This window comes from Halichoerus grypus, chromosome 11 (genome assembly GCF_964656455.1).
Source record: "Halichoerus grypus chromosome 11, mHalGry1.hap1.1, whole genome shotgun sequence".
Classification (NCBI taxonomy): domain Eukaryota; kingdom Metazoa; phylum Chordata; class Mammalia; order Carnivora; family Phocidae; genus Halichoerus; species Halichoerus grypus.
Genome location: NC_135722.1, coordinates 104,677,649 through 104,685,594, shown reverse-complemented (window position 1 = coordinate 104,685,594; position 7,946 = coordinate 104,677,649). Strand labels below are relative to the sequence as shown.

At 40.3% G+C, this 7,946-nt stretch overlaps 1 pseudogene; it reads left to right on the top strand.

Annotated features, from left to right (window-relative positions):
* The first annotated feature begins 233 nt into the window (after nucleotides 1-233).
* On the top strand, nucleotides 234-4,898 carry LOC118544902 (mitochondrial inner membrane protease subunit 1 pseudogene; annotated as a pseudogene).
* Nucleotides 4,899-7,946: the final 3,048 nt, after the last annotated feature.

The following is a 7,946-nucleotide window of genomic DNA, read 5'->3' as shown; positions in this document are numbered from 1 at the left end:
GTTTTCCACTTAGATATATATAAGTCTGAATGGAAAATGATGGATGCCTGGGAATTTGTAGGGTCAGTGCTAAATAATGGTCATACAGATAGAAGAAACATCCTACGGGGAAAACCTACAAATGTCCAAAAGTACTAAACTGTCATCAATCCTTGGGAAGGGAGGAAGGAGCAGGTAGAGAAAGGAAGAACTTAAGTTTTTATCTGAGATAAGAGTGAGGAAGTAAAAGCGTTATGAAGGTGGAAAAGGACAATCAGAAAATAAAATACTTTGATGGAGAGGTATAGCTGCCCCCTGGTTTTCGTATTCACCGCAGAGAAAAGAAGCGTTCAGTAGAAATGAGCAAAATGGGAGAGTAATACCTAGAGGAGTGGGAGATTGTGCTAGAACCTCTACATTTCATAGGTAAAATGGAGAGAATTAATGGTACCTTGATCAACCCACCAAAATTAAGGGGAAGAAAGGAAAAACAAAGTAACATAAATGGCATGCATGAGGTAAGATGAAAGAAATAAAATCAAAGATATCTGATATTCCATTAAATATGAATGAGCTGGATTCATCTTTCAAAGACAAAAATTGTCAGATTGGACTTTAAAAAGCAGATGTATCTTATTTCAAAGCACACTTAAAACCAAGTGATTTGTTTAATGTTGAAAAGAAATGAAGAGGCAAGCAGATATCAGGAAAATGCATTCTTTTAAAAAAGAAAAGAAAGGAAAGAGGAAAAGCGACAGTACAATTAGAATTGGCAAAGCCACGTGTAAGATTAAAAGCATTAATCAGGACAAGAGGAAGATGATAAAACATAAACACCCTTTATGAAAAAGATGTAACAGTCATAAATCGGTATGTACCAGATACCTAAAAAGCTAAATATATCAACCAAACCCTATTAGAAATATTTTTTTTTAAAATAAGGCATGAACACTGATTTTTAGTGGGTTATTTTAATAACTGCTTTTAAAATATAAAATTTCTATTTTTGTTTATGCCTGTGTTCAATGCAGTTGGCCTGTTATGTTTTGATGTAGATCCTCAGACGCAGTAAGTCTGAGGAGAAAGGCATCTGTAGATACTAAGTTTAATTTTATAAAGATTCCAACCAGGTCTGCTTATCTTGAAAGTTGGTGATCTCCTCACTACTCTGCATTGACATCCTTGGGCCAAGGAGATCCCAGCAAGAGGATCACAAGGCCCACTGAGGCAGAGGGTGGCATGGGGGCACCTGGGGAGCCTCTCTGAGGGGATGTTCAGTCCCTGAGAATGCAGCGAGGCCTCAGTCTGGGCCTTCGGGCTGGACCGGCTGGTTCCTGAGGGGAGGGCTGTGACCTTCATACTGCAGCCCCACCCCCATGCCTCCCAGCAGAGGATAAAGAGCAGCGGGCATCCTCAGTTACCCTGGAGTGACTCTCTGTCCCCTCTGCAGGCACCGGGCAAACAGTCATCTTTCTTCAATTTCAACCACAAACAGTTTTTGCACATGCCATATGCATAAGACCCTGTTCTGGGCTTTTTTTAGGGCGCTTTTTCCAGACTTCCCTCAGGTCTGGTGAGTGAGCCAAAGTTCTAGGACTCATGTGCAGCTTCCAGATGCTTCATAGTCAAGGTTTGTCTGGCAACAGTCCCTAGCCAGTGCTGATCCATGATTTAGTTTCCAACAGGTTGAGGCAAAAATTAGAGATAAGTGCCAGAAAGTGAGTTTTTAGTGAAGGTAAATCTATTCCATTTAGGTGTTCTTGATCTTCATCTTAGGTCCTTCCTTGTTTTATCTTTAAAGTGGCCTTTCTTTTCTGAAATGATGGTAGATGACAAGGGCTTTTTTTTTTTTTAACAACTTACTTGAAAAATAACAGTTTGACAACCCTATGCCCCCCAAATAAATTAATGTATGTATGGATAAAAGAGGTATTGCTCTGTGAATCCAAGTCTGTGGGGACCCCTGTTCTGTGTGGTTTCCTTTCTGTAGCTCGAGGGCTATCCATGCCACAAGGATGTAACGTCTCTGTGGTCGCCTTGCACTGTTTGCACGGGTACCTTGACCGGCAATGGAAGGGGTCCAGTCATTCAGGGAGCCAGATTTACCCTGGAGGGGTGGGGGCTCCATAACCGTCCTGCCCTGGGGGGCTGGAAGAACACGCTGCATTGCTAAGCATCGCCAAACCTGATGATTCCTGGCCCTTTTTAAAATCCCTGATGGAGTCTGTCCTCACATGACCAACTGATGTCAAAAACCTGAATACTTGGTCCCCCACGTATTCTACTTAGGAAACTCATCATAATCCAACATCATTCTAGAAGGAAAATTGTCAGATACACCTAGAGTGATCATCACTAATATGACAAAGTTGCCCTGAATCTGTCTTCAAAATTCAAAAGGAAAAAGAGTGAATATTGGAGGTTATAATTCTACCAATATCAATCCAAAGAGAGACAAGTACCATCTTCATTTAAATTATACTTTTATCCTCCAAAATTTCAAAAATGATTTCTGATTTTATCTCCATCATTTTATCTCCATGATTAAAACGTTAGGGAGTTTACTTTAAACCCAAGTTGCGTTTGCAGGTTTCGCTCTTTCAACATGGCACGTCACTTCTTTTCACCACAGGAGATAGCATGGTGTGGGCAACTTTGGTCTGTCTGACAGCAAGTATCTGAGTTTAAATCATGACTGAAAATTATTTATTAGCTGTGTTGCTTTCAGAAAGTCTAAGTCGAGTTTCACATCTATAAAATGGGCATTATGGGACCAACACATAGTCGTGGTGTATCTGGTGTGAAATACTCAAGAAATGCTAGTCCTGTGTTTTAAAAATCCAGTTAGACTTCCAATTTTAATTTTAAATGAACTTTCACAGGATACCTCCTTCTCTGCTTGGATTATTTTAAAAATAAAATGATTGGGAGGAAGAGTTTAAATTTGCTTTTCAAGTTTGTGAAGAATTACACAAATGAGCCTGGAGTGAAACAGTTTTGTGCCAAATGTTTTGCCTACTCATAACGCCAAATACCCACAAATACGAACCACAGGTGGTCCGAGCTTTAATTTCACACCACTGTCTCTTTAAACACTGTCCTTAGTACTGCGCTTTGGCGCTGAATCATGACTGACTCAGAGGTTTATAAATACTGCTACTTGAATCACTTGGAATTTTCTTTAGTGGTCCCCTACTTCCCTTTCTAAGTTTCGATTAGACCTGACCCTGCAAAGGGAGTGATATCTGACAAGTTCACTTCCCACGTTACTGGGGCTGCTAAGTCTCTATGACATATGGGATGCGTTTATAAGAGGGAACATTCTAAAAATAAGCTTAATATATTCTCATTCAGTTCACTATATAACTGATGTAACTTGAAGACAGTAAGCTACATTCATCAGTTGTCGCTAACAGCTTACTAAATGTCAGAGAGAGATGGAAATGTTCTAAATCAGGACGCCACCCTTAATCCCTTACAAGAAAAATTAGAATGCATACATTTTTATAGGGAAAAAATGCTTCAAAAAGATAATGTAAGTATATAACATTCAAAATTTATGCCTCATTTGGTGGAAATAGTTAAAAGGTAACACTCAGAAAAATAGCTAAGATGTCATGTTGAAAGCAGCTGAAATGTGATTGCTGGTACATGAAGTCATTTCAGTAAGGGATTTATCTGAGGATTAGGGGGTGAGGAATTATAGACATAATGCACAAGTCAACACTGTTCTGAGTCAACTCATCCTCTATGCTCACAATAATGTACAGCAGCAAAGATAATCCGAAAATCTTTTACATTGCTTTTGTATTACAACATTATTTGCAGTAGATTTATTTTCCCAGTTACATTTAAAACTTGTTTGCTTTTTTGTATATTCATTACCTGATAGATGGGGAAAAAAGATGCCCAATAGTATCCTCAAGGGCACAGGGAAGCCAGGGAGATAACATTTTGCCAGAGATAATCTGCAAAATAAATTGTGTCTGCAAGTGAGTGGGAGGTGTCTGGAGTGAAGCCAGTCACAATACTTGATGGGTCCGCAGTCTGCCAGCCACCCTCCAGGTGGCCCAAGGGATGAAGCGCGCTTGCTAGCACACGTACTTACTACTATTGCTCTCCTCTCCTTCAGGCCCACACCCACTGCTCCAGAGAGATTGTGGTTAGAGCATTGTGGATGACAGGCCTCAGAAAAGGATCATCCTAACTGTGGCCCAGGTAAGAAAGGCTCCCTGGGTCCTGGGTGAGAGCCCCTAGGCTTCTTTGAGGCCAGAGGAATCCTGAAACCATGAATCATGAGACACGTTTGAGATGTTTGTTTGTTTGTTTGTTTTTCTGGAAGGCCTGCAATCACCCTAAAAATGGAACGCATTGTAGAACAGACCTATATATGTTCAGTGGTGGCAGGATCTACATAGAATTCTGCTTCATGGTGTTCTGGGAAAAGCCTTTCAACTCGTCAGCTGTACTGTTCAGTATGGCCGTATACCTCATTGTGCTTTTGAATATGTTGGTGGTGTCCTCGTGTGTTCTGGACCATCAACAGAGCCTGCAATTCAAAGTCAGATATTGTCTTTGCAGAAAATCTTTGTTGACATTTTTATGGTAGCCAAAGAGGTGTCATTGTGATTGCAAAAAACCAGAGTGATCCAAAATCCAGTATTTGTAAAAAGAGCAATTGGTTTGCAAGGAGACAAAATGTTCCCCAATAGTTCATCAGATTTCTTTAAAAGTCATAGTTATGTGCCAGTGGGTCATGTTTGATTAGAAGGTGATAATCTACAGAATTCCACAGATTCCAGGTGCTATGGACCTCTTCCATATGGACTAATCAGAGGATGGATCTTAAGATTTGGCCTCTGAATGATTTTGGATTTCTAAGTGACAGCCCTAACGGCCACACATTTTCTGATGATTAGCCAGCGTGTATTCTTTTGAGTTGATTATTGTCTTCTGCTCAAGTGAATTTATCGTTGCCACTGAAAGCATTTACTTACCAATAAAATATTTACTCTTCAAAAGAAAGGAGCACCCCCAAGTTTGGGGGATCGAAGTCCAAAGAAAGCTAACACTATCCAGTTGAAAACTGAATGAGCTAAGGCCACCTTGCTGAGGGTGACCAGAAAAAAAAGAATTATCAAAGGAATCTTTCTGACTCTTAAGAAGGAGATGAACTGTGAATGAATTTTTTTTTGCAAAAAAGTTCTCTGGAATCATTTGAATTCTAGGGAAGGTGATGCTGGAACACCTAGTTTCAAATCCTCCTCCCAGAAACAGACAAAAATCATAAAAGCAAAATACCAAAAACAAGTCCTCAGTGCTGAAAGTGAGATGTTGCCAAGAGAGAGGATTATCTGATCTATAAAGTCAAGAAGAGACAGGATCAAAAGATCTCACCTGAAGCCGATGAGGTTCTTCCACTCTGGAGGTGGTGCTTGCCGCGAGAAGCGAAGCGGGTCTTCACAGATCTCTCCAGCAATCCCTAATAACGAGGGTGAGAGCTAGAGGTGAAGGTGAGCAACCTACAGGACAGATGCATAGATCCAGAGGTTGCAGCAGCAGGGCAGAAAAGCAAGCCAGAGGGTATAACAGAAAACCTCGAAGCCTCCTCGGGGTCTCAATAGCAGCCCAGATTCCTTCTGACATGGAGAAGGAACTTTCCTAAAATGGGGAAGGAGGCAGGACCCTCAACCCCATTCTGAAAGGGCAAAAACGACCATGAGAAACATGTAGAGCACTCCCATGGAGACACTTCCTATGGGAATTAACCGCAGCGTATTTGGGAGCGGGACCACCAATGAGATTCTGCCAGCTCTGTTTTCTCTCATCCAGAATTTTACCTGCCTGACCATTTCCTCCTGATATATTAAAATGCACTCTCAAAGTAGAGATATTTGGGACACTGTACGTAGAGAGTCATCCATCCGCAATGACAAGTCACCCTTCCAGTTTGGTGCATAAAAGCCCCAGGGAAGATCCCAGAGAAAGCTGTGCCCATCATGTGTACTTGGAGGCTGAACAAAAAAACAAGTGTAAACTATCTGCAATAATTTCAGTGAAGAGTGGAAACACAACTTCCATGACACATCAATTCCCTCCCATCCTGACCCACATGTGACCCCATTCCCTCCCTACCCTATTGAGGCTGTGGAACAATCCAGCCCCCAACCTTATGCAACACCCAGCACTCCAGGTTATCTATGAGAAGATTAAAAATAAAAACAAAAAAACCAGACTGGAGTCAGACATCTTCTCTCCAACATTCAATGCCAAAAGTAAAGGGAATCCCATAATTTTTAAAGGAAACCGCCATGACTCATGAGTTCTACAATTCAGTAAAGTGTCCTTTTCATATAGCAATAATGGAAAAATCTTATCAAATATGCAAATCTTCAGAAAATACACAACTGGGCGCCTGGGTGGCTCAGTCGGTTAAGCATCTGCCTTCAGCTCAGGTCACAGGTTCAGGTACGGTGGCATGAAAGGCCCAGGTACGTGAGTTAAAACACGTAACCAAATCTAAATGACCTGGCACATAAGGTTATAAAACAAGATGCAAGTGTAATTCTTGAAAGTAGAAATAATCAATTCTATGGGCGCCTGGATGTCTCCATTGGCTAAGGGTCCAACTCTTGGTTTCAGCTCAGGTCATGATCTCCAGGTCCATCAACCCAACCCCAGACGCCCCCAACATCGGCCCGACTGCTCCTTCCCCCACTCGCGCTATCTATCTCTGAAATGAATAAATCTTTAAAGGAAAGAAATAATAAATTCTAAAAGACTACTATTTTAATAATTCAGTAATTATCCAGGAAGAACGCCCAGAGGATACCAAGAAAAACCTGTGAAATGGAAAGAAATGTTATCCCTAATAAATTCTTCATCTTAATAGCTATCAGTCATTAGATATTATTTCATGTTAATAACCTGAGAAAGCTGGTACCTAAGGATTTAAAAGAAATCATTGGTGAAACTAAATATGGGCTTTAATCCATAAAATCACTGGAAGAAAATTAAAGAGGAAAAACCACAAACACTGACCATATCAAGATAGAAAATAGAAGCAGTGAGAAGGCAGAAACATGAAATAAAAGAAGTAATAAGCCTATCTTATAAAAATAAATGTAAAGGAAATAATCTCGCTATTAGAAGAAGTGATTTTTAATTGGGTCAGAAAACAGAATCCAACTCTACATTGTGTGTAAGAGATATACTCAAAAGTAACTCAGAAAAGTTAAGATAAACAGTGGAATAAAGATACGTTATGTCAATATTCACTGAAAAAAAAAGAAAACATGGGTTACAATGCAAACATCAAAGTAGAACTTAAGGAAAAAAGCATTAAATAGAACAGGGTCACTTTTGTTAAAAAGTGCAAACTCACAAGGAATGTTATCCATCATAAATTGATGTGCCCAGTAACATGCCATAAGAGACATCGTTTAAAAGTTTAAAAATAGAGGGGCGCCTGGGTGGGTCAGATGGTTGAGCGTCTGCCTTCGGCTCAGGTCATGATCCCAGGGTCCTGGGATCGAGCCCCACATCGGGTTCCCTGCTCAGTGGGAAGCCTGCTTCTCCCTCTCCCTCTGCTCTCCCCCTGCTCATGCTCTTTCTCTCTCTGTATCTCTGTGTCTCAAATGAATAAATAAAATCTTTAAAAATAAAAAATAAAAAAATAAAAGTTTAAAAATAGATTACTGCAGATGTGAAGAAATTACCGTAATTAGTGCATTCCTATAAGATTAGGTTGATAAAAATAATCAGTGAATAATAAAACCACTTAAATGTCTTCATAAATGCCATATTTACAGAGAGTACAGCTCCTTTCCAAGCTGCTGTGGAATATACACAGAATCTTACCGCATGTTCGGTAGCAGCGGAAGTCTCAACAATTTCAAACCACTGAAGTGGTACAGACCCCATCTGACCATAATGCAGAAATAAATTAGAAATAACCATTAAAAGGA